Source organism: Phalacrocorax aristotelis, chromosome 1 (genome assembly GCF_949628215.1).
Source record: "Phalacrocorax aristotelis chromosome 1, bGulAri2.1, whole genome shotgun sequence".
NCBI lineage: Eukaryota > Metazoa > Chordata > Aves > Suliformes > Phalacrocoracidae > Phalacrocorax > Phalacrocorax aristotelis.
The window spans coordinates 81,914,573-81,940,944 of record NC_134276.1 but is presented as its reverse complement, the minus strand read 5'-3'; the positions used below and the strand labels follow the sequence as shown (position 1 = coordinate 81,940,944).

Here is a 26,372-nt window from a genome sequence, read left to right as displayed (position 1 = left end):
AAGAGCTCTATTCTGGTCTTGTATCAATAAGCAGCTTAAGCCCATACACATATACCCACCCACCTACCCTTAGCCTTCCTCTGTAGGCACAAATATTTTGAAGGGATCAGTTCCTAGGAGTTCCTAGTTCCTCATGCTACTTCCCAGCAGCATTATCTGTTGTTAAATTACTAGGTTACTGTATTGAGGTTGCTCAGGAGAAAGCAGTGCGTTAGGTCAGGTAGATACTGCACATCTCTTTCAGAGCTGGTAACTGGGCGGGGGGTGTACTGGGAAAAGACTTGAAGAGGAGAAGGATATTGGAAATCCCTTCTTAGAAATGTGGGAGAGGTTACAGACCTGGGAGCACAGTGAGGTCTGGTGCAAAATTTTCTTGCGGACTGAAGCATCATTTTTTGAATAGCCCTGATACAAGATCACATTTTCAAATGTTGCTGAGTGACTCTCCTGCTGATTTTAACTGCTGAGAAATCTGCTGTCAATTTTGTTGGACATAGCCATTACATATAGTTGCTCAAGTAAAGAAGTGGAAGCTGGTTGGTGTGATTTAAGATGTCATGCAATGAGTGGATTTATCTGAACGAGAATTTCACTTGAGATAACTGATAATACTGCAAACCTTATGAAATAATTATAAGTGGTAGCACTTGATAAACATAAACATCTAAAGCTTTGCCTGCCTTTCTGCTCTAAAATACCATGTTTCCAATGCCGCAGTACCATGAGATGCTGCATTTGGGCTGTTGATTTACTAGGAGTGCATGTCATTTCTTCATTATTGACTGATCTCAAATGGAAGTGTTTCATATATAAAATCTACTATTATAGGTACTGATCTAGCATCCTCTGCTTAGCCTGTGACAGAAGATGAGGTCATAGCATCCTCTGTTACTACCTTTCTTATTTCAGGCTTTCAGCAGAGTATCCATGAAGGATGAAGGCATCTTTTTTTCCCTTTTTTAAAACACAAGTCACCTTCAAACACCTGTCTTCCAAATGGGAGGAGACAGACCTTTGAAACATGGCATCTTCTATTTGTATATCTCTTAGTATTAAAGAAGGGCAAGTTTTACTCATTTTCATTTTCTGGTGTGTTAACTGAAGTTTATTTCACTGCTTCAACAGCAGAAGTAATTATTACATGCAAAATGAAATCAGTGTTTAAAAGTTTTTATGTAAATTCTGATGCTTCATTTTAGAGTACGTTTCAAGTAATAAAATTTCCTCTTAGATTTTTTAAATCAATTTTGGTGCCAAAGCATGCAGAAAGCTTATATTCTGCCACAGAAAACTGAAAGAAATAGGGCTTTTTTTCAGGGAATGAAAGTTCCCTTCACTTCTTGGTCTTGCTTACAGAGATTTCTAAGCATTTTAAGTTATTCTGGAACCTTCAGGCTATAAAAAACACATACCCCTTTAAAACTCTCCTGTTTTCCCCAACCTATGAGCTCCCAAAGTAAATAAAAATTTTTTTTTCTTCTGTAAATGCTTTAATTCTAACACTGTTTTAAACTCAAAACTCCCTTGTTGAAAAGAAAATGAAACTACCTTCACTTTTTAGATACAGCTGGTAGTATTTCCAAATTCATGAAAATATGTGCTGCAGCATGTTCCATAAGGGGTTGAACAATTTTGTCCACTTCTTCCTTCAATTACACCCTCAATATTACTGGGAGAGAGAGTAATGAGAGGTGTTTAAGCAATAGAGGAAATAGGGAAGAAATAAAAGTAGATGTTGTTGCCAGAATAATGGAACCCCAAGGACAGTGACTACATTTTTCTACCTATAGATCAGCTTACAGGCAGAAGAGTTTTCTTAATGGTTAGATTTAATTAAACTTCTTTTTCTGTATTTGCCATTAATTGAGCATTTATTTCTGCCTCTGTGATTAACACAGATTATGCCAACATGTTTGTGTAATATTCTGTAGACATTTTACCTGAGAACTTTTCTTTATTGTTTGAGTAGTTCTAATTCCTTTTAGAATTAATCAAAGTGTGGAGCTGAATTACGATCACAGACCTGTCGGTTTTCCACTTCTTAGAGAAGAGTGCAGTGTGGTTCACAAGGGACTTACGAAAAAGAAAAAGAATTTTTCTAGCTTTCTGATTTTCTCTGATCAAATGAGTTAGAAGGATCATAGCACTCCTGTAAAATTAAAAAAAAGGAAATAGAAAAAAGCTAAAAATTAAGATAACCAGCCAGCCTTTCTCACCAAATATTTACAACTATGAATATATTTAACCAAAATAACCAAACAGCTGAACTTCCTTCACTGCCCGTAATGGCATCTTCTCTTAATTCATGATACAGCCAAGGGTACGAAGGAGTTTTTTTCTCTGCTGAATGACATCAGCATATCTTAATGATTAAAACAAGTTACTCTCTTGTAGTAGTTGCTGAGATGACACCCAATGCTACAGAAAAATAATTATCTGAAGGTGGGAATCAGCTGGTAAAGTGTCTAAGCCAGCAATCAATGTTCACTTTACAGTCCCTGGAGGAAAACAGGCACTTACAGGGCATAATTCCTAAAGCAGATGCCTAAATTAGCTCAGCTGAACTGAGCCCTGGAAGTGCTGATTTTTCTCCATCAAATGCAGCAGCAGTCTACAGTGCTTAGCTCTGAAGTGGAGGCAGCCATATTGTGGATGTTTACAATCTGCTAAGATGTTTCCTGTCTCAGGTGTCTGATTTACAGAAGATGCTGCTATAGGGTAAGGTGGCCTCCATGTATTCAGAGCTGATTATTCTTCTGCTACTTGCAGCACAAGTATCTCAGAGCTGACCTGACAAGTGAGTTTAAGCTGAATTCCTCCCCAGCATATTAAACCAGGCATTAAATGCTGTTTGAGAGAGCAAGGAGGTTGGCAAGGCAATGGTTTTCCTTTGCCTTGGGTTTGTGAGGGGCTGTGCAGATTCCATGTGGGAGGCTTACAAGAACAGCAGTTGGAGGAAGGGACAGCAGAATAATGGTGGAGTGGCCTGACATGATAAAGTCTTCCCCCCTTTCTTTCCTGTGGATCTCCTGAAGCTGCCATTTAATGACATTTGAAAGCTACACTAGAAGAGTGTTTATGGGTAAAAGTAACAAAATCGTTGGGAAAAAAGCTCCAGTTTCAGGAGGTTCAAATACCACTCAGCAGGAAGCCTTGGGTAACAGGGGACAATGGAAGAATGGGGGAGACATATTTCCTTTAGAGTAGATGAAAATTTGCCTGCATTATCTCCTGTCTGCTGGTCTTAAGCTAGAATCCTTCAGATATCATTAAAATAATTTTCAGACAGTTAGGGAGGGGAACCATTTGAATATTTCTAGTCACTCTGTGTGATATGAAGTTAAACTGAATTCAGCAAGGCTATTTGCATAGTAAGGGAATCTTAAAATTACTCAGACTTTGCAGGACTGAATTCTTCCTACTTTTGCATGCCAAATACTGTAAAGGGATTTTTATATTAAAGTCCTAAACAAAGACTCAGACGTATAGGCTGAAAGAAGTTATCCATTCCAGCCTCCTACATATTTTACAGGTTTATCTGCTGCACTATTTTGAGTATATTATCTAATCTCTCTTTAAGTATTTCCTTTTCTGATATCTCAGGGGTTTCTCTTGGCAGACTGCTGCATTGATGAATAATTCTTATTTGGAAGTTTGTCCTCACATCTAATCTAAATTTGTTACATTTTAGGTGAGCATTCTCCATGGTCAACCATGATCAAGTCTCTCTCTTTCATCTTGTTTCTCTCAAAAACTGCTTAAAAGTTCCATATTTTGTTTAAACTAGATGTCCGTTCCATCTTGTTCCTTATATCTTGCAGCTTTCTTAATGTTCTTCATCTTTGCTGCTTTCTCATCTTCACAGTGCGAAGGTCAAAGGATATCCTAAGTGAGGCCTCAGCTGTCATGCAAATATGTGATTTATTAACTCCCTACTCTTAAGTACAGTTCTTTAAATATGTATTCTTTATATACCAGTAGTATTTCTGATTTTCATTTGTATAGACACAAAGTCTAAAAATGCATTATAACTAGTCATTTTCCATAAGCTTTGGAACAAAAATAATTCACTGTGTACTGTAAGTAGCGACTAGGACAGATCGCTTTTTATTGAAAACATTTGGTTTTGCAATATATACACATTCCTCCTTATGTGCTGTAGAATGATTTCCTTCCCCTCCCTGATCTGGGAACCCTGTGACAAAAGTTACTGTTGACCAGTCCTTCAGCTTTTCTATATAACACAGACCTGTAAAGAAAAACTCCCATGTTTTCCCCAGAACGTAAAATTTTGCCTGGCCTTTCCTGTCTTCCCCTGAGTTTTAGTGTCTTTATGCACACAGTTAGGCTCAAAGAGTGTTTCTGCCTGAATGTGGACTCTGTAAAACTAAGGATCAGACTAGTCCATGTGTTCTACCAAAATATAATGTTGTTTCAGTTAAAATAATCTGCTGACTATCCGTTTTAATCAATATTTTCTTAGTCATGTAACTTATTTTCACATGCTCTTTGGCCAGCAGTTATGTCTCCTAGTTTAAGGAACCTAACTGAAGTGTCACACCTTTATGATCGGTTAAGAGAGGTGCACCTCTCAGGTGATCCACTTATCTAGGGTCTGAGAAACTGTAGTGTTTGTCTTCCAGAAACTATGGAAGAGCTTACTGTGACTGGACTCCAATTTTCAGGACTTTACCACCTTTATAGTCAGGTAAAGTGAATTTGTTGGGAAGAAATGCAGTTGCCCAGCTGTAAATCCTCCAAAAGTGCTAGGGGAAGCATGTCAACAAGCCATGAGTTTTATGCTGCCCTCACAGCAAACAAGGGAACATGCCATCCTGCACCGCCTTTCCTACCCACACCCGCTCTGCACCACCTCTCTGGACTCATTTAGGACCTTCCAGTTCAAACACTTTCTTCCATCTTCCGCAGTATTACGTGGGATGCAATGTAAAAATTCAACTAACCATAAATGTCTGATTTACAGCGTCATCCTTCTCCTCTACATAGTTCAAGATCATGTTACCGATTTAACTAATCTGAGAGTCATGTCAGTTCAAATACTGATGAACATTTCTAATAGCCCCATCATTAGCATAGTATGCTTAATATGGAAGGTGCTGCAGTTAAAGACATCTTGAAAGGACTTTAAAACAAAGCTTCAGGCACAGCTGGTCAGCATTAAGCATCACAGTGCTTACAATCCCCAATGTTAATGCTAACATGAAGACAGTTTCTGCTGTCTGGAGTCCTCTGGCATTAAAAACTGCTTTCCAAATGTCCTTCTTAGAGGAGGTATTCTGAGTGTTTTTCCCCTGGACCCTAAGAAGTTTCCACAGTTCTGAAAGCCTATCTAATTGTCTGGTTTATTTTCCAAATGCCATTTTAATCCATCTCTAATCTTCATTAATAACAACATTATAATTACTTCATTAACTTTTCCAGATAAAGCATTTAAACTCTTCAGGAGCAAATAGCTTTTTGCTGGTTCTTGTACTAATTGCTTCATCTAATACCACAACCTTGAGTTTTAAATGTATTTAGTGAAAACATAAAGCTCTTGTTTAGTGTAGGCATGTTAGTGAAATCTGAAGAGCACGTGGTGCAAGGGAAAGATAGTAACTTGTTGTATTACATAGCTTTTAATGATGCATTTTGAAACACTGACAAGGAAGAAAGCTCAATTCATTTCCCAAGGGTAAAAATAATACCCGTAGACATTAGCCTTTAACTTGTTTTGACATCTTTGTTCCTGTGTAAAGTTTAAGTAATACAGTAAAATTTTATAAGTAATGCTTTATTAATGAAGTAACTTGTATTAAGGTTGTAAAATTGAACACCAGATCAGGAAATAATAAAAAGTAAAGGTTGTATCATAAAGTTAACTGATCCGTACAGCTAGTGTTCCGCAGATAAGGTACATGCTCAGCTGCCTACAGTATGTGCAATTGTGAGTTACTGCTTCTGAATACCTTAACCTTTTATTTTCTTTTTTTCTTTAATATTTTCATTTACGGCCTGAACGTTGAATGAATGTGGGTCCTTACGTCAATTTTACTTTGCACTTATTGAAAGAAAAGATTAGCATATCAAAACCCCGTGCCGCCTTTTAGCTGAGCATATAAACCTCATGCTGTGTCTACATAGCTCTCGGTCCTGAGTTTGTTGCTAGTATACCTGCTAATATAGAAATGTTGTGGGTTTGCCTGATGTGCGTGTGTATACATAGTTATGGTCAGGGAACTGGTGACTGAGAGACAACAACTTCAGCTGCTTCTCAGGTGTGTAGTTGCCATTTAGGTACTTCTAGCACATTTCAAGGTGAAGTCAAATGTCTTCAGTGGGCCACTGCAGAAGGTAATTTAGCATGGCAGTTTTTCACTTTTCCATGGAATGAGATGGAAGCATTTACACAGGCGACTCTTGGGTATCTTCTGGAAGGCAAAAACTGATAGCTGATGAGTAGTAAAGAGCCATTTCCAAAGCTACTTTTCTGCTTGTGAGTCTTTGGACTGGACTTAAGTTGCTCAGCATGTGCCTTTGTCAGGAATGAGAGGATGACTCCTAGCATTTCAGACCTGCTGTATTTTCTTGAGGCAGGTTGACCCCAGCCAGCAGCTAGGTACCCACACAGCTGGTTACTCACTTTCTCTCCCCCACCCCAGTGAGACAGGGGAAGAAAATAAGAAGAACAAAAGTGAGAAAACTCATGGGTGAAGATAAAGACAGTTTAATGGGTGTAAGTGGGGGAAGGACAGCACAGTAACACAGTCACCACCCTCCAAGGCAGACCAATGCCCATCCAGTCTCCAAACAATGGTAATCTTGGAAGCTAACCCCCTTCTTCTTACACTATCTTGGTTTTTATTGCAGAGCATGACATTATGTGCATAGCCCCCTGGGGCCAATTTGGGTCAGCTGTCCTGGCAGTGTGCCCTCCCAGTTTCTTGCCTACTCATTAGAATGGGGCAGAGTGGGGAAGAAAGGGCAACCTTGCACATTGAGGGCATGCAAGCACTGTTCAGTAATAGCCAAATAGTTTTAGCCACAAACCCAAAACGATACTGCCGGCTATGGAGAAGGTTAACTGCATCCCAGCCAGACCCAGTCAGCTGGGTTTCTCCAGCAGTTAGCTTGCTCAGAGAAAGCTGTACTCTGCACCAGGGTGTTTTGTTCATAGCTTTTTCAGGTGTTAAACCAAAAGTCTGAGTGTTAATGCATATCTCTGCAGACTGCAACAGTCTTACAATGCAAAGTTAGCACTCTGTGTGTGTAAATTATTTTAATGGCAGAGAAGAAATAACACTTGTGGAACTGGAAATAGTAACATATCCAGCGTTTTATGTTGTTAAGCTAACAGATCTTTTGACATGGAAAGAGATGCCATGTGCCATTGCACATCTTTGAGGAGACTTGTATGTTAAACAAAGGCCGTTAGAACAGAATCTACCTATTGGTAAGGTACTCACCGCTGCCATTCTAGTCGAGTTACTTGATTTGATGACTGGCTAATGTAGCTGAGAACAAACAATGACCTGTTGAATGAATGATCTTGTTGCACCCCACAAGAACAGAGCATGCATTGTGGGATGCTCGGTGATGCACATCTCTAAGGGAAACTGAAGATGTAAAGATGCAGATACCAAGATGAGGTATGAAATCTTGTCCATATCAAAGTGAAAGGATGTGTTGCTGTTGCCTGGAAGGAATTAGAACTTTGAGAATGCATTACCAGCTTAATTCTGGAAACTGTGGGGCAACGGTGCTGTGCAATGAAACTTGAGATATCTCTGTTGCTTTAAACTTACCTGGCTAAATGTAGCCAGTTTATTGAGTTGTTCAAGTGTGGACAATTTCAGCCTACAAAGAACTTCAGAAGCAAACCTTGTTATTGAGTCAGAATTCAGTAAAAGGAGGCTGAATCTGCTGTGTTCCACCCTGAGCTTTTAATAGGGAAAAAAAAAATTAAAGCAGATGTTTAGACACTCGCGGCAGGATTAGGGACTAGTGTTATTTTTTTGATATATAGGAAATAGATATTGTGGAAATGTATGTTTAGGAAACACATTTCTTGGTGTACTGCACTTATCTATCCCATTCAATCAAAATTCACCATGGAAATTTACACTAGGTTTCCGTTTCTGGTACAGCTACGTAAACAGTGACAGGACTGTGTTTTTCAAAAATGTACAGAAATGGGAGAAAGAAAATCCATCAGTCTTTTTAACAAGAGAAAATATTTCTAATAAACCATCTTCTGAGATGAAGAAAGTATGGCTAGCAAGGCATGCAACTGGAAGTAAAGAGAAACACAGTAGTACGCTGATCAATCACCAAGGTTCTGCCTGGGACGGTGGTTCTTGGCTCTGCTGGACAAAGGTCATTGGACTTACAAATAGTTACTACCTAAATGGCAGGAACTAAACTAACCTCCATAAACCATTTGTATGAATCGTGCACAGGAAACAAGCTAATGACACACTGAATGAGAGCATCTATTTAACGCTGAGCTTTTGTTGGAAACAGCTCGGAGCACTGTAACAAAGAAAATAACACACTGTCATAACTTGCATTCACTTCTAATGAATCTTTTAATTCCTAACATTAAAAATACCATATTTTAGAGGTCTGCTCAGAGCTTGTCCTATATACTCTGACTCTGAATGCAGGTTCAAACCTTCTAGACCTCTTCCTGGAGAACAGGAAAGAATGGTTACAGGATAATTACTTATCTTGGCATTACTTGCAGATAATGCATGTGTGACAGCAAAGTAAATGGAAGTAATAAGTCTAGGTTACTCTCAGCTTCAAGAATTAACTGGATTGCTGCAGGATTATATAGGGTTTTTTGGAAAAAAATAACTTCATAGAAATAAGAGAGATCTGACTAAGATGTCTATTATGATAATTAACTGCTGTTAGCACTTTAGCAGAGGCATGCGGTGAAAGTGTGGACAAATTTCATTTTGATTTATGTTCGAGGAAAAAGATTATAATTTCTCTAGAAGTGTTTTTTAAGTAAAGAGATTCTCTCTTACATAGGTAGCATATGCAAGACTTGGGAAAACTTTTCATGCTTGTACCAACGATATGATGAAACCACAGTATGGGGGTCAGCAACTAAAGCATGAGATTTCATGCCTGGCTATACGACCATAAATCTCATGACTGATTCTCAACATCACAATATTCGGGTCAAGGGTTGGAGGCAAAGGGGATATGTCAGGTGTAGAATATGACAGCTAGTTGAGTTTTTGGCTTGAAACTAGGGGAAATAAAGCACACATGCACAAATTGAAGAAGTGGTAGGAAAATCCTTAATTGAGGGAGTGGTTTTGGATAAATGAATGTGATGTTTATTGTGGGCTGTGGGTTGACTAACAGGAAAAATTGCTAGCCTAAGGACAGAAAGTCAGCCATACTTGAACTAACATCTATTTTAGCTAATAGCCCTTTTAAAATTCCTGTGTTGTTGCAGTTTTGGGAATCTGATGGATTTAAATTAGCTCGATTCATGTGAAAAACTGATATTTGTTCAGGAACTGGTCACAAGCTCACTGGTGGTAAGGGACTACATGGCTGTGTAGTCCAGTGCAAATGCTTTGTCACAGGAGCATGAACTTGGCAAGGCCAAGGTACTCTTCTGATGCAGTGAAGCCACAAGTGACTTATCTGTCCTGAAAGAGTTCCATGAAGACCATTATACCAAGCCCCTGGCCATATATTCCTGATTCCCTACACATTGTCAGAGACACTATTTTAGATATATTTATTGAGTGCCTTACAAATTTTATTGGTATTGTTTTTCATTTTTTGCAACTTCTAAGCCAAGCTCCTGCAGTATCATGACACTGAATGTTTATGCCTCAGGGAGGAGGAAAATTATAACTCAAGAAGTATTGAAACCATTAGGAATGGTCATTAAGAATAGCTTTTCTGCAGAGTATATTATCTGATGATCTTTAAGTCATATATTACATGGGGATAAGAAAAGCTGTCGTCCACTGGATAAGGATAATTCCCAGCTTTTGGGTGGTACTGTGTTGTTTCTAACCCTCCATGGGTCACCAGGAAGCCAAATTTGTACCTCTTGTCTGTTTTGAATTACAGGCAATACATCTGGGGGAAGGAATTTTTAAAAAAATTACATGTTTTAGAGTTCAGTGTACCTTTTTTTTTTTTTATTTTAAAACATCAACCTCTCATCATCTGAACAAATCCTTTAACATTTCTCACTTTCACCCATTTTTTATTTTGGCTTCCTCCATAATTTTTTTTTTCCCTTCTTTTTTCCCTTTCCTCATGCTTTTTGCTGTTTGCTGTCTATCCCCCGCCCATATTGACAGCATTTTAGCTTAGAGAAGGGCCATAATTAACAGGTGAATCTTGTCTGAACAGAATAATGGGAAACATATTACATGATTTTTCCTGCAATTAATTAATTGACTGCTGAAGTTCTTCAAGACATTTAAGTTGTGTTTGCAGAAGGGTGTTAGTGAGTAGGCAAGAAGATTAAAAAATGTGGAATACACATGTCACCGCTCTGTGGAGTACAGTATATGCTTGTTCTAGGTACTCCCTCTATCTATATTTCTCTGTTTAGATAGGGGCGTGTCTGTTAATATATAGCAATCACACCTCTCTGACAAAGACAGATCTATCACCAGAAGCTTAACTGTTGCATTGTATAGACAAGGAACCGGAAAAGAGTAAACTAAGCTTTTCTTATACTGCTTCTTTCCGTTGATATAAGCGTTGCAATTCTCGTTTCCCAACTTTTTCACATAACGTTCGATATACGTAGCCTTTATTTGAAAGGTCTGATAGGGTTGGAATTATTTTAACGCTATCAGAATGTGCACGCACATACCTTCGTCCTCTGGCGGACTTTCCTTGGAGGACAATGCGGGCTAAGGAGAGCGCCCTGTAGCAGCGTCGAGCGTTCAGTGTAACGCTAACGCGGTGCTCGATCTTGTTACAGCTTTAAGTAATGGAATAGTTTCATAGGTGCTAAACTGCCGCAAGGAAAAGCGTTCCCGCCGCTCCGAAGGCACTTCACCGCGCAGCGCTAGCAAACTTCAGGCACTCAGACCCATTTGGTAGCTGTGGAGTTAACTAAGTGCAGCTTACTGCCAGTTAGCCTCTTTCACCAGGAATGCAGTTTGTGTTTACCTATATAAGGAAACCTGTTAGACTTAAAGGAGCTCGGCAGGGCTGCGGGCTGCCTGCGAGAGGGGCGAGGGGGAGCCCGCGGGAGGGCGGGACGGAGCGCAGCCCCCGCCACGGCGCCGAGGCGAGGCGCCCGCCCGGGAAGGACCGCGTCCCCCCCTCTCCTTCGGCTTCGGGAGGAAAAGAAGGAAAAACTGTCAGGGGGGAAAAATGGAGAAGCAGGTACGCCGGGCGGATGCCCGCAGCTGGGGGGCGGCGGCGGCGCCGGGGTGCGGGGAGGCTGGGAGGGAGGCTTCTCGCTCTTGCAGCTGCGGTTCCCTCCTGAAACGGCTTGCGGGTTTTACAGGGGCTGCAAAGCAAAAGCGTGCTTCTTGTGTGCGGCAGCATCCGTGCGAACGCTTGCTTTAACTCATCTGGCGGTCCGCCTGCTTCTGACTCGGATGCACCTTCTTCTTCCTGAAGCGATTCTCAGACTTTCTTATCTCTCGTGGAACACAGATGTGAGCTGGGACTGGAAGTAGGGCTGAGATGCTCTGGGTAGCTGGCTGAAGCTTTCCAAATGCACTGTGTTACGATCCTATCGTGCCTGGGAAAAGAAGTCCTTGGGTTTCTTTTTTTTTCTGATTTTTTTTTAATTACTTTTTTTTTACACCTTAAAATGTACCCTTTATAAAAGACGCGCTCCTTCAGCATTCTCAGGGTTTCGGTGTACTTTATTTTGATGTGTATGAATGTAGCTCAGTCAGCATAGCTGGAATGTGTTTGCTGGGATACAGGGAGTTCCTGCAGTAATAAAGAGGTTTATTTTCAGTGAGTTAGTTAAAAAATAAGCTGCAGGTACTGTTCTGGGATATGGAAGCAAAACTTGTTCTTCAACACTAGGGATTACCCTAGTTCAAAACAAGGATATGCATTTCCTTGGAAGTATTTGCATATTCTGATAACCTTTACAACAGGCTCCAGGTAAAATCCTCATGGAGAGAGAGATTGTTCCTTGAAGATTTTTGGGCAGGACAGAATGGAAAATAAAGTTGAAAACTTATTTCAAACAGCTTTCTAGCTGGAAGAATACTGCCGTGCAGACCTTCAGCACAGTTACTGTTAAGTATCAGCACGTTAGTTGTGGAAGTTCACTCAAGTTTTATGCAATTATGGTGTAAAATACAGAAATGGAAAAATACTTTCAGTTTATTTCTGTAAGTACATTCTAAGAAAAAAAAGAGGTGCAGAGAACGAGTCAGAAACAGGTGGAGTCCATTTTCAGAATGATTTTGCTTTTCTGATCTTAGTAACTGATAGACATATGATTGCTTTTCACTAATTTTCATGGCTAATCATGTTCATGTGCACACGCCTGTGAATGCACTAGTTACGGGAGTTGTAGCTACAGCTTTCCTAGGAGTCGAAGTGGGAAAGTAAAATACATTCCTACGCCTAAGTGTTTAGAAGCTTACAATGAAGATGATCACTGCTCAAAAGCCCTCTTCCTTCTAAGTATTTCTAACTGTTATGAATGAATGTCTACTTGAAATTAGTCATATGGTATTACCTGGTTAACATTCATTCAGAACCAGGCATTGACAGAATTAAAATTCACTTGTGTAGATACAGACTCTCATTCATTTGTATGCAAGACACTTCTAAACCCCTGACTTCGAAAGTTTAGTGAGGTATTAATGGGAATGACATGGAACAGCTGTAGTAGTTTCAACAGAGAATTTTATAGGAGCACCAACGTTGCAAAGAAAGTAGACAGCAAGTTCCTAAGTGCTGCTTCAGCGCTGAAGCTAATGGGATCATTGTCATGAAGCATCTTTGGTCTTGGTGGAAGTCACCAAGGCAAAGAAAGTAGGACTGGTGGACCAGAACCATAAATTTCACTTGCCTCACTTCTCATCCTCGTGGTTTTGCGGATAACCTTTATTACTGTGAATTGAGTGGGAGCATAGAGGAAAGACTTTTAGCAGGGGTGTTAGCGATCAAAGTGTGAATTTAAAAGGCAGGAGAAGACTCTGGGGGAACATGCTTTTAAATCACTTTTTCTCGAGTCTCTCCAGTAAATTACATTGCCCCTGTCAGTTTTGTGTCTAGCTATGCTGCAATTGTTAGCGGTCTTTTGATTTCCTAGTGCAGAGTGAGGCAGAAACCTGGTTCAAAGCCTGCACAGTATATTCTGGGTTGACACGAGCTTACTCTGCCCCAGGATCTGAGCAGCCATCTGTGGCGCCATGCTAGTGCAGGGCTGGTCCTGGCTGCAGCCTTCCCTAGGCGAGCTTTGTGCCTGTGACTCTTCCAGGGAGACAAGGGGTGGTGTGGGCTCTCATCCCTTCCAGCCACAGTATCTGCCTTGCACCCTTCTCTGCCACCCACAGCATATGTGATGGTGTGGCTACAGAGCCTGCAGCATCACGGTGGGACTTGCCTAAAACCAGTGTCTGCCCGAGGTATTTTGCCTCTGCTTGGTGCCTTGTCTGTGGTGTTGCATGTGTTTCCATTGGCCTGGGTGCACAAAAAGCAAATTCTTTTCAGACCAGGCTACATAGCTGGAAGATATATCTGAGGAAAATTTTATCCTTGTTTACAATAAGAAAAGAATTGCGAAGTAGACAAAGCAATTTAAATAGTGTGTTATCCTAAATCACAAGAAAAATCCAGTAGCTATGGCTGGGTTATACAATGGCCCTTCTGCCTGAGCTCCTGCAAACCAGCCTCCTACCCTCGGCACTGGTCTCCAATATGGGTTAATAGGTGATGTGTTTCTTTCACTGCTTAATGAGCTAGCATTCATTGTGACCCTGTTTTAAAGATTAATTTTTTCATTCATTCAATGATTTTATCAGTTTTAATAACAGAGCTGTGGTCAGGGTACAGTAATAATATTGGATTGGATTCTATATTTTGAAAATGAATGTGCTGAACCCAATGAAAAATTGAAATTTTTGTTTGTATGGCAGAGATGAGAAGCACCAAATTATTTATAGGTATGGCCTTTGATTACCTGAACCAAAATTATCTTTTGCCTCCCTGTTGTATTACTGATGGGTTAAATTCATGAGAACTATTGCTCATTCATCACTTCCAAATCAGAGTACTTGATGTATTTAGCATAAAGTGTAATAATTTTTTGTTTAGAAATGAAAGAACATACTAAATGTCTTCACTGTTTTTCGCATTTAGTAACCTGCTCATCCTACAAAGTTGTTTTAGGGGTTTTTTTTGTATGTTTGCTTGACTTACAACCATCACTGCGTACTTTCATTTTCTGATTTGCATATAATTTGGAGCTGAGTGCTCTTACACATCGGCAAGAGGCAGTTGAGCACATCATGGTTTTTTTTCTGGTATCTTTTCACTTATTCAATAACAAAAAAAAAAAGACTATGCTTTCAAAGGTGTAACTGGAGAGCTTGAAATAATAAAAGAACATGCTGTACTAGTTGCATGTTCCCTTTAGGGTTTTGTTAAAGGCTTTACCATTCCATTATGCTATCATTTCGTAGTGTAAGCATTTTATATGGCACGTGTGATTTCATTGCCCTTAAGTGACCTTGGTAAATTCCTTATTTCCCCTGAAGCACATGCCTAATTGAAAATTGCCATGTGCAGTTGCAGAGCTCTAAGCAAGAGCTCTAAGAATCTCACAAGAGGGAGATGGGTGTCCAGAGAGTGGGGCAAGAGCACTTCTGTAGCATTGACTCTATTGAATGAGGTTAAACCTTTGCTTTGAAGACAAATTATAAGAAATTATAGGAAAGGCATCTTAATCTGTCTGCCCAGTTCATCTGCCTAATAATGCTCCTGTCCAGAGATCATGTGATCGACTAAAAGTGTGTGTTGCTTGGTGTTTTTTTTTTTTTTATTTTAAATTGTTTTTTTTTTAAACTTGTGTGTCCATCTTGTTCCACTCTTGGGTAAATGTATCTGGAGTTTAAGGTTAAAAATATCATTCCAAATCTGACCTGTGCTTTCCAGTCCAGCTGCTGTCCTCATACCACAGTGCCTCGCTTGGCTCTGCTGCGCCACTGCTTTTGAGGATATGGTTACTATGATCGCAGTCTGCAACCACGACCTAAAAATGAGACATTGTGTTCCCTGCTAGAAGCCTCTAGTCTAGCATTGCATTACAGCTTCTGTGATCGTACGTGCTTAAGAGTCATGCAAATGAAGGAGGCAAAAAGCTGGACAGTGTAAAGCTAAGGAGTGGCTTAAGAAGGCACTTTCTTGGATGAGAGGACTTTAAACTGTGCCTTGGATTAGAAAAAGAAGTCTTCTGCGACATCTGTATATTTATTCACTAATGTGTAGTGCAATTGTTTAGAACAGGAAAAATGCAAGTATTTTAATTAAAAAGGGTTGAGGAATGTGAAGTGTGAAAAGTCTGTGATGAAGATGTGAAACAGCAGTTTTATCATGCCTTCTTGTATGTTTATTCAGTCTGAAAAGTTCAGAAAACTACTGGGTTGAAAATTAAGCCCCCAAAATTCTCTAGTCCGGTGTTATCTTGCAAGTAGTCTCATTTATGAAAGCTTATCCTTTGAATATATTTCTTTTTTTGTGTTAATTCAAAGTTATATTTCAAAACTATTTATCAGAGTTTTGGAATACACACTACTTTGAGACTCGTACAGGAAGGTATTGAAAATATGCACCATGTGTTAGGATCTGAGTTTACCAGGTGCTTAGAGTATATTTCCCTGCTGTTTTGGTGCATTTTTTTCTTTCAATAAAAATATTAATATTAAATTCATTTTTGATGGTGTAGCAAGTAATTAAGGGAATGCATAAACACTTCTTGGCAAATTTTTTGTGGTTCCATATTTTAATTTTTTCATGTTAAATATAATATACATTCAGCAAGATAGTTAAGAACATACTTGAGGATGAAAGTCTCTACATAAACAGATGCATGTTTCCCAATGTATCTATATCTGGGATTGTAACACATGTTCCAATTCATATGCACCTAAATTCTCTACTGAACTTTTTACTGAGAAAGATACTATTCTCAAATTATTGTGTGCGCAGAGGCTGGAACAACTGGTATTTTAGGTAAATCAGAAAACATTCATAGGATTTTCCTTGAACAAATTGACATCTTCCTTTTACAGGTTTTTGTAAAACTCCTTTGAGGAGTGGATATTAAATTGCACTTTTTTTTCTTTCTTTTATTTCACTCAATGGTGGGTTTGATATTGGTCCTCTGGATGTCAGATTTAGGGAGGTGGCATTAAAAAAAAAGATCCATTTGCTTTTGTTAGAGATCAGTATATGAAGTTCAGCTTCATTTAGCATTTGGTGACATTCACATTCAGCGATATGAACTAAATGCCATTTTTGACACCTTGTGCATAGTTCCAGTCATTCCAACAGGCTGATAGCACTCTTGTTGGTACTGCACTGGATTATAGAGCGCTCAGAGTATTAGCTTGGAAGTGTCATGACTTGTCTTGTCTGCCGTGCTCCTCCAGTGATGCATGTACTCCTGCTGCTGAGGATCTAACTTCTGTTCTGTAGCTCCCTAGCCTGGAAAATTCCATATAAAGCCTCAGATCACACCTCCTGAGGTGGATATTTTTTTTCTGGGGGGGACACACTTAATTTCACCATGTATGAAACAACGGTAGTGCTCCTGCTATGTTAATTCTGTAAAATGAGCAGTTGTTTTACTGCACCTTTCATATCTTTATTGTCTCCTTCACAAGAAATTCCACCCCATTTTAGCTGAGGAGTTTAGGCATTAGCAGTTAATTATGAAGTCTTACCTTAAGTATGGCAACGTACCCTAGGGTGGTTTGGGACATCTTGTGGGTTGTGGGTTCAAAGTTATGCAGCTGGGCTTAACACTCCAGTGGGCAATTCTGGCTATGTTGCTTTTTGCCTTTGATACGTTGCCATACCACCACCATTAGCGCAGTGCTTAGACTGCAAACATCTGTTTGCTTTTACTGCACATGTGTTGCTTAAGATGTTCTGCTTTTACATGATGTAAATCACTGGACTCAGCCGGCATGTATGATTCGTTTACTAACTAAACCTTAAATTGTGTCGGTAAAATATATGTCCTATGGGCTGACATGTATGGCACATACAGAAGAGAAAAAATGACAAATTCATGTCTGGAGTCAGTGATATTTCATATTTTAGTGTTTTTTTTTAACTCGTTGAAGGGAGTCGTCATGTAAATGTCAGTACAGAAGAAAAGATTGCAGTGAAACTGGCATGCATCCATATATCAGACAATGATGATGGGAACAGAGAAATGCCCTTGAAGTTAGAAAACAAAACGATGAAATCTCTATATCCTTCGTTCTAGAATTTCACCATATTCATGGCATGAAATGGAACAAACGCCTATAAGAGAAAACAGATACCTTTTGATATGACCGTATATAGGTTATAGTGCTCTCTTGACTGGAAAAGTTACCTGGATCTTGAAATCAGTTTAGTTGTTGATCTGGGCAACTTTTCAGCAATAACCTGTAGGTATGTTTATGTTTTGGAGACTTAACTAACATCTTAGCTTTAATGCATACCATTTCATGTTGTTGGAATGCACCACAGGCTTGTTTTGGTTTAGATTAATGAAAGTGAACTCCATGAAATGACTTACAGTTGTTAGCTTGCTTAATTTTGGAGGTTAACCTAATGTGCCTTGAAGATTTTTTCTTATGTTTCTGCTCTATGAAGAGCTCAATTTGAACATTTTGTCTATGTCACATGAGAACTAAAGAAACAAAACATGAGGAGAAAATGGAAGATTACAGTTGAGCAGAACCATCAGCTGAACAGGCCTTTACTTGCCCACAGACACTTAAAAGTTTTGGAGTATGCAGAATTGCTGTAATACAATAAAATTAAAATAAAAAGCTCTCTCTCTAGAAAGGACTTAGAAAACTGAAAAGTTTAATTGATGAAGTCAATATCATCTGCCAAGTTTCCAATACCTCACCCAGGCTGAGGGAGCTAGAACTAAATTTGAAAGTAGATTGATTAGCTGGCAAGCTGATCTGAAATCAGGAAGGTATAAGTGAACCAAAAGAAGCACAAGTCCTTACAGTCAGGGAAGAAAATATAATTTATCTATAGAAAATGGAGAATCATTCAGTCAGCAAGAGAATCCGTGGGCTACCACAAATTAGAAAGTGAGTCACAAAATGTTAAATGTGAAAGTCATTCTGGGACTTGTTACTGAAGGTATTATATACAAGAGGATGAGAGGTAATTATTTTGCCACCTTTCGCTGTGATAAGCCCCCAGCCTGAATTCTTCATTCACTTTTATACATGATACTTTAAGAAATAGACAAACAATCTGGAGAAAGACTAATGGAAATCAAACAAAGTTGTAAGAAAAAAACATGAAGTAGATTGCAGGAACTGAGTATATTTTATTGAAAACCTGGATTCACAGAGTGTCCTGTGCAAGGACTTTTATGAACTAGTATTCTGTCCAGCTGCTGCCTTCACCCAGAGGTCCAAGGAGGAGCTGAGGGCAGATGCTGCCTGCCCACTTCTGCCTTCATATGAGAGCAAAAGGTGAAGCTGGAAGAGTGTGCTTGGGAACCAGCCAGAGCTGGGGGTGGCGGCTACAGCTGGGCAACTCATTGATTTTACTGTCAAAGTGATACTTGCACAAACTCATCTTGGTAAATTACTATCTAGAAGAGAATGATCTGTGCTGTAATGCTCAGACATGGTTATAAATATGACAGCAATTAATTGCTCTTAATCTCTGAGGATGCAACAAAAGGCAATTTGTAGCAATAGTGGGTTTTGTTAGATTTTAGGAAGAGCTCTGCAGCTACAATTGTATTTAGGCACTGAAATGGCTTACCCAAAGAAGCTGTCAGATCTGACATTAGATGTTTTTCACAGACTGAGCAAATACCTGTTGTGGATGACCTAGGTATAGTTCATCTTCCCTGGGAGCAGAGAAGTGACCCCATGTAGACACTCTCAGACCTGCATTTCTGTGGCTGCTTCCTAAGACTTTGGCTGTGTCCTTAGCATGGAATCTGGAAATGTTCCCTAATTTCAGACCCCAGTGTGTCTCATGGCCATGTCCCAACACTGTAGAAGTGCCTAAGCTGGGTCTGCATCTGCCCTTTTTCTCTACCTTATGCCCCCGGTTCCGATACTAGGTGCTAGCAGATCAGGAGAGTGTGACTCTCTGGGGCCTTACGGGTGGCCCTTATTTCTAAAGAATAGGCTCAGCCTCAGACTGGTATTATATCTATGCTGTACAAGACAGTGGAGTGTACTGTTGCCCTCTTCAATCATTCTAATACTATAGACTCATTGTCTTGGAATTTGGGAACTTTGGCTACTTTACTTTTAGCTTCTATTTTGTTAATAGTTTCAAGAGTTATAGCCAAGACTCCCATTTTAACATTGGCATCTATTAACAATAAATACACATTTGACATGAATGAATGCAAAACCTAATAAAATCATGACAAAAGCAAGTGGAATAGTTACACATGTGAAACCATTGCTATTTACTCTAAGAAACGTGTACCTTTTCCTCTTACTGTATAGATTATGTGATGTAGAAATAAAAAAACAGAACAACATAATCTTTGTAGATATAAAGCAAGCAGGAATGTAACTACTGCAAATAAATGTGAGGAAGTTAAATCCCCTTGTGTTAGTGCAGGAGAGGAGGTTGTTCTCCTAAGCCCTGTATCTCAGTAGAAAGTAGATTGGAGAGTTACATGAGAAGGCTCTCCTTGGAGATCAAAGCGTAGCGTTTGGTTTGTTCTGTAAAATGTGCCATTGGCAAGAAATTAGTACATCTACCATGGTTATGTAGCAGTGCTGAGTCATTGATTACTGTCGATCAATGCTGTGCACCGTAGTGCTATATCCATTAAGCTCACTATGAGAAAACAAGGCATAACATTCGATCAGTTAGGACCCAAGTTAAAGGCAATGATCCAAGAGAAGGAGAATGTAAAAAAAAAATAGAAAAAGAACAACTAGATAATGGAATTGAGATTAATTTCGTCTGCTTGATACCTCCCATAACCTCATTCTCATGACTCAGCATTTCTGAGGTCAGTTGTTTTGTGAGATTGGGTAAACCGAATTCCTAAATGATGGTCGACTTAATTCTTAGTGTGTAGGCCACAAAATGGCAAATATTGAACTGCTGACCTTCCTAAGATTATTTCTTTTTTTTCACTATCACAGCATCTACTTCAGCCAATCCATCTATTCACTTGTCTGTGAATAGAATATTTAGCTCTAATGGGGAAGGTGCAAAGGGGTTGCAGAAGGGATATTTGTTAGCAGAACAAACTGCTTTCAACTGCGCTGTTCAAAGTAATCTCATGACAGCAGAGGCTGAATATGATCCTACTTACTTACTGTAGTCAGAGGGCTGTTTTTCAGAACTGTTCTTCAGACCGGTATTTACCCTATTTTTCAGAACTCTTTTTCAGACCAGTATTTACCCTAAGTAGTGAGATGGCCACTGTGAATTTCACAGCTTTCTGAGTAAGACAATGCGGTTGATGACTGGAGACTCTGTCTTGCAAGAATGATCCCATAACACATTCTGCTCATTCCCGTTGGAAAGTTACCGTCTTCCACAGTGGTCTCTGACTTAATCTAATCTTTTTTCCTGAGCGCAGAGAAAGGGAACATTGTCTCAGGCAACCAATGTGTAACTGCTGGAAAATACTTGTTTTGTGATTTAAATCATTACTATGACTTTCAATTACTGTCTTTTGGGGTGAAAGCATACTATGGTTTATGTTCATAAGCAAAATCACTATCTGACTCTCATTTCTGAGGTTTTGAAGTTCTGCATCTAAAAATATTTTGCACAAATTAAATTAAACCAGGCTACTAAAATATTCAGTAATTGTAGACAACTGTATAGCCATATGTCTATTCAAAAACAGCTTTTAACATTTTGCCTAGAGAAAAATGCTCTTTCAGATACTTGGACCAGCTAAATCTAAAACTAGAACTTGTTTGAAAGATGACATTCTTCTGAGCAAGGTTCAATAATTCTCCTAGACCAGGGCCATGTCAATGGTTTTTCATGGTTTTATATTCTGAACATATATGTAAAAGTAAAATGCTAATGAAACATGTGACAAATCTTATGTCCAGTAATGTGCAAATACAGTACTAATATTAAAAAAAAAAGCAATGTGTACTTTGTAAAGAGCTGGTGCTTAGTGTTTTCCCCACTGAAGTCATTAAATGCTAGATCAAGAATGATGCATGTGTTATGAATCGGGTTTTGCTCACCTTCTAGGTGTGTGAAGTGTGATGTCAAGCTTTAACTGCTGTGCCTTTCATAATCAAGACCTCAAAACAAGACTTGCAATACAGGGGATGATGGACTGCCCTCCTCTGGAGTCTAGGGACACTTTCTTTAATGCCAGTGGAGAGTTTCGTCCGCTTGGGACATTCTTCCAAGGGTAGTTGCTAATAATTATTCTCCCAAGAGCTGAGCAGAGCTCACCATTTTTTAAGCACAACTAGAGATGGCTTTGTGTTTTGTTTTGTGGTTTTTGTTTTTTTAATGACCTTTTATATGACTAGCTTGCCCAGGAAATGCAAGATGTGTGCTGGAGATCTTTCCCTGCCTAAGGACGTGCTAGTCTGTGTTTAATATCTCCCAGAAAGGCAGTGCTGTGGCCACGAGGTAACAAATCCATGTAGACATAAACTTCTTATTCCCTCCTGTAGCGCCTGTGCTACTGGGAGAAATAATCCAGACTTTGTGGTCTTCTGGTGAGAGCTGTCACCAAAGGAAGGAGGTATCCTGGCTTTTGGGCCTTACTAACATAATTGTTAATATGTTTTACATTATGCAGATGTTGTCCAAAAAAAACCTCCTAAAGCACTGGATCAAGGACTTGTTTTTCCTCCCATGTGGAGGTTGTAAACACTTGGGAGATGAGACAGAGGGAGAACTAAGACTAAATCAAATTAAACATTCGCTAGCTTTAAAACCTCCACGTGAAGTTAGGCACATCCATTGGCTTCTGGCACTTGCACTAATTTGGGCCTCCTGAACCACGAATAGGTGGAGACAGCAGCTAGGTACTCCAATGTACAAGCACTGAATCAGATTTGTGTTTACCTTGGATTTTTAAACCACAAAGTTTATCCAAATTAATCACAATCTTTTACCATAATAGTTTGGTCTGGCTGGACTCTGAAGAAATCAGTTTTATAATTTACAGCTGGTGCCTAGGTTGTGTGTTCAAGCCACTCCGTTTTTTAGTATAGGGTGAACTGGGCCATATCTGTTGAACACTGTGCTCGGAAGGTGACAATGTTATACTTTCCCACCCAGGAGGGACTGTTCTCCAGGCTTTTTCTTCTGTGCTCATGAAAAACATATGGTCTAATTCACTTGGAGGATTCCTTCTGGTGATGCATCAGGCATAGTTAGTGCTTCCTTTCTCTGACTTACCAGCATCTTCATAGTAATATTGGTTTACCTGCAGTCCCTATGGAAGAAATGGCTAATTTATGAACTATTGGGAGCAGAGAGCCCTGTGTTCATGGGACCACGAGGTTTCAAGGCTCTGAATACATGAATTGATAGGTTAGTCCATGGAAAGTGAAATTGTCCTAATTCTTAAAAGCTGCAGGTGCATACTCACTATGTGTTATGAAAACTCAACAGTAACAAATACATCTAAAAGCTCAGGGAATTTTTTCTATTTTGTCCTGCGTTCACTGTTTAAGAGCTGCCACTGCTTTTTTGTGCTCTAAGATGGGCAGAAGTTGCTTGCTCATGTACTGTTTCTGCTGCGGGCTGTGTTGAGTGTTTGTGCCCAATGCGTGACTTCTCTGTTCTAAACTGCACTGACTTAGTTTGTCTTCTAAGTTTCTGTGAAAGTGTAGGGAGAAAGGGGCTTTTAAGATACTGTAAAAGAGAAATATTCTTGACTTTTAGTGTCACGCCTTCTTAGAAATCCCACACTTGGTTTTGGACAAAGGATTCCAGACAGTTGGCCTCTCTCCAAAGTGACTTATGGTTTTACTCTTAAAGGGAGAGAGCCCAGGTGCAGGAGACTTAAATAACAAGGGCTTTAATGTTACGTTGCAACCATAAATACACTTTCCTTATGACTTTTTTGGGTGTGACAAATACTGCTGAGCTGAACCCCACTATTCGTGCATCTTGCGGAATATAGGATCAATCATTCTTCTACCTTCCCATAAAAAAGACATCTCTTTCTGTTTCTTGAAGAAATATCAAAGCTATCTTGAAGAGCTATCTTCACCATATATGTTGTTCTAAACTTGAGTTGCAAGCTGTTGAACTGAAACAATAGGATCAAGCACGTTACAGACTTCCTTTTTCAGTATGGTGTAGCTTTTCCAGTGCAGTGTTTATCTGCTTCATATTCAAAATCGTAGCTATAAAGAATACAACTGTCTGAAAAGTTTTCAAAGGCTCAAAGAAGAGAAATTGTTTAGACTGTTTCATCCCAGCATGTGTAATAAAGGATGTTGAGTAATTATTACAGAAGCACTCAAACTGCACTGATCAACACACAGAAATTAATATATGGTGTGTGTGACAATTTTTGGAAGAGATCTGTATCCAATTATAAACTCCTCTCTGGTTTATAAGTAAAATTTATGTGGAATAGTCTTTCAAGGGAAGTGGTAAAGCACTGTGTACTAAACCACTGGCAAATGAACTGTACAAAGTGTTTGAAGGGTCTTCAGAAAGAAGATCTAAGACGACCGGTGGTGTGGATGTGATGACATCATGGAGTTCTCATGTCTCAGTACTGACTTGCATTTTGACAGCTGTGCAAGCTAGAAAGTGCTGTCTCAGAAGCATCAGGATGCCCAAAATTTACAGTGTTCAGAGCATAAGAACTCCTTCGTCCACCCCTGTTTCTGATTTTTCTGATTGAGAAGATCTCTGTTTGGGAACATGTATGCATTGGAGATTCGAGAGAAGCGTGCCCTTAAATAAGGATGGAGCCTCTGCACAAAGCACAAGAAATAACAAACTATGAAATAGCAAATGTCCCACCAGCTAGATCACCAGTCTGGGTTATGAGAAAGAGAGACCCAGGTCTATCGCCTTTTTTTTCTTGATTTCATGGGGTGGCATTAGAAGCAACTGTGGGCTTTGTAGCTCTCACATGAAAAACATCTCAGCAGCTTACTCAGAAATGCAAATAGTCATACTTCACATTTGCTGAAGCTGCTGTAAAATGTGCAACCTAGCTCTGCGGTACAGACAAATCTTGGCTGATACCCGTGAGCGTGACGCTCAATGTTGTATTCTGAGTAGCTTGATTCTACTTAAGTATCTAAGGAAAATGAGGTATTTCTGGTTCATGTTGGTTTGTGTATTTTTTTCATTAATTGTTTTTGATCTAAAACACTGGCTGGCCAAAACACACTTTTTGCAGGACTCATTAATTTTGACTACACTTTTTCATTATAAGAAGAGTAGCCAGTAAAATGAGGGATGTGGAGGAGAAATGTAGAAGCTAGCTTCATAAGCACGGATAGTTTTGTTTTCAGTTCTCTGATATAGGCTCTGAGTCATGCCAAGTTGTGAACAGAATAGGATCTTAACCTTGAACCTGTCACATCTGGGATGGGTGACCCAGATCCTGGCTGCTTTGGCCTGTTCCTAATAGCTCCTAATGTTCTATTCTGTATAATAACAATTTTGTTTCTTTTTTCAGAAGGGCTCAGAGCACACACCTCAGGTGAGTGCCTTAACCATTTTATGAGTCTGAAATGAGGAGTCTTCCTATCTGTCATCTTTTTTTGTTGCACTTTAAATTTACTTAGGTACAGAATGAGGCGCTCCTGAAAGTAAAACTATTTCTGCCTAGCTCTTGCTTTGCCAATCTAAAGTAGTTTATCTCCTTAGTACTTCTTTCTGTGCCTCCTTTCTCTGCAGTAACTCCTAAAAAACCCAGTCTATTGGAACTACCACATGATGAAGCAGGCAAGTATGGCCCTATAAGGAAAATGGTTCTGCTTTTGCAATGACTACTCTATAAGGGAAGTTGAAGGGACCTTGTTTTCTGTCAGACCGGTGGAGCTGGCAGCAGCTTATACAATGCTGTCTGTTCCTGGAACAAGTTCAAATGGGTTTTAGTGTGGGGGCACTTAACCATGTGAGCTACCAGCCTCACCCTTACGATGCATCGTTCAAATGCAACCGGATTAGTAACACGGCACCAACGCCTCTTGTGAGGCCTCTCTTTCGAGAAGGACGGCTATTTTTATTCATTCACAGCTTCATCAGCCTGTCTCCTTGTCCAGGGCCATGAACATTTGTCCCCGCTGTTGCAGATGTGCTTCTTGCTCAGGCTTTGATCCCCCTTCCCCAGAGACACGATCAGTCTGCTGAAAGCCCGTTTGTTTGGTAAACTCGAGCTCTGGCTAAGCAGGGCTTACAGCCTGTTAGAAACCAGGATCCTTGAATCTAGCAGTTTTGTTGTTTTTCAGCTGTGTACATGTATGGTCACACTGAGAAAAGTAGTATGTCACTCACACCGGAACAGAGTGTTGTAGCCTACAGTAAGTGTGCCTGTACCAGCTATGTAAGCTAGCTATGGCGAATTCATCTCACTGGCCAGTTCTACAGCATTAAAGTACTTAATCTATCTCAGAATTAAGTGGTGCAAAGAAATTAGACATCTCACACACAGAGTTTCAGTGTTTAAATGATTAAAAAAGGTTAATGAAAGTGTAGCAGATTTGCATACAGTTTGAAAAAGCACTGAAGCATCACTCCCACGGGAAACAGGGGAAATGGGAGTAGAAGGAATTGAATTTATTGTAGATATTACTTGCTATGTTAGGTCATGCAGACCAGAACAGGGATCTAAGGCCCTGAGCCTGCAAACACTTACACACTTGCTTAACTTTACTACATAGTGTAGTCTCATGTAAGTTAGTAGGTCTGCTCATGGCAATAAAATTAAACGTGTAAGAAAGTATTATTAGGCCTGAAGCCTCATATTTGATTCTAAATATATTAGAAAACCAGGGACGGGTTTTGTACAATGGCTTAACAGACCATACTGGTAGCTAGATAATTTTTTTTTTTTGTCTGAATTTTGAACAGATGGCAAAGAGCCTGTACCTTGTGAACTGAAAATATCAGTAATACCTCCCTGTAAGTGTAGCAGTGACTGAAGTCTTACTGCAAGGATGCAGAAAGAGTGGAGTATGAAATATTTT

At 39.6% G+C, this 26,372-nt stretch overlaps 1 protein-coding gene across 1 annotated transcript in view; it reads left to right on the top strand.

Moving 5' to 3' along the window:
* Positions 1-11,251: 11,251 nt before the first annotated feature.
* Positions 11,252-26,372, top strand: part of MID1 (midline 1) — a 244,975-nt gene continuing 229,854 nt past the window's right edge. The window contains exon 1 of the mRNA XM_075095413.1: positions 11,252-11,388. The gene's annotated coding sequence lies outside the window, so the exon portion shown is untranslated. The remainder of the gene's footprint in view (positions 11,389-26,372) is intronic.